Source organism: Lycium barbarum, chromosome 5, assembly GCF_019175385.1.
Source record: "Lycium barbarum isolate Lr01 chromosome 5, ASM1917538v2, whole genome shotgun sequence".
Taxonomy (NCBI): Eukaryota; Viridiplantae; Streptophyta; class Magnoliopsida; order Solanales; family Solanaceae; genus Lycium; species Lycium barbarum.
The window spans coordinates 106,350,073-106,351,190 of record NC_083341.1 but is presented as its reverse complement, the minus strand read 5'-3'; positions in this window follow the sequence as shown (position 1 = coordinate 106,351,190).

Below are 1,118 nucleotides of genomic sequence, written 5' to 3'. Positions count from 1 at the left end.
TAATGCGAACAATTGTTGGATTCCATATACTGAATGGAGTACAGTAGTTGTTATAGTTCCAACACGTTGATTAATGTAAATGTTTCTTGAATACAAAAATTTGCCCGTTTTTGTCTAAGGGTAGAGTTGGAAAAAACTAGTTAATTTATGACTTGGTTTACTAAGGTGACACTTATTACGGGACAAACATTTTAGCTAAGATGACACTTATTATGGGATAGAGGGAGTATACTATTAATTAATTAATTAATTAAAGATAAAGTAACTATCAATCATGTTAGGAACATTCATTAGTAGACACATTATGGATTATTGTCCTAAACCATCAATCTCTAATGGTTAAACGTCAAAGCTTACTCCATTTTCTATTTTTATGTTTTCTTTTTGGTTTTTTTTTTTCTTTGATTGTTTTTTCTTTTACTCCTTTCATCTCATTTTAATTATTCTTTCTAAAGATTTTAACACGTTCATAAGAAAATATTATCTATATTGTGTATTTGTTTTATTATTTATATTTTGTTGGGAAGTATGAATATTAATCATTTTTTACCCCTTTAATAATTAGTGAAATTGAAAAAAAAAATTATTTTAATCTTTTAAGAAATAATTATTTTGAATTTTATTTGGATTGAAAATTCTTAAAATGAGATAGATGAAGTACTGTTTTAGTTAGGTGTTAGGGTGGTTAGTGGTAGAATGGGAGCATACGCATATTCCAAAAATAGAATCATAATGGAGCGACTTGAACCTTGTTATTCATTTTGAAAAGAATTTAAATTATTTTATTTTTAATCCACAAATGAGGTGATGCTACTTCTCCAGTATTTGTGGTGTTAAATGATGAAAATCACCCTCCACTATATAGAAGAAAAAAGTAAACATAATACCATAATTGACTATTGATATACCTTAGATTCAATCTCACATATGTTCGGTTGAACATATTTTTGTGAATGTTATTTCATTTAAACATATGATATTTGGAATTAAGATTTTATCATAGTTAATATCAATGGCTTAATTAATATGGTAGATCCTTAACTAAATTTTAATACTTGTCATCAAGATGGAGATCATGATAATGAGAGTCACGTCTCTTATAGCTTAATCTAAAATTG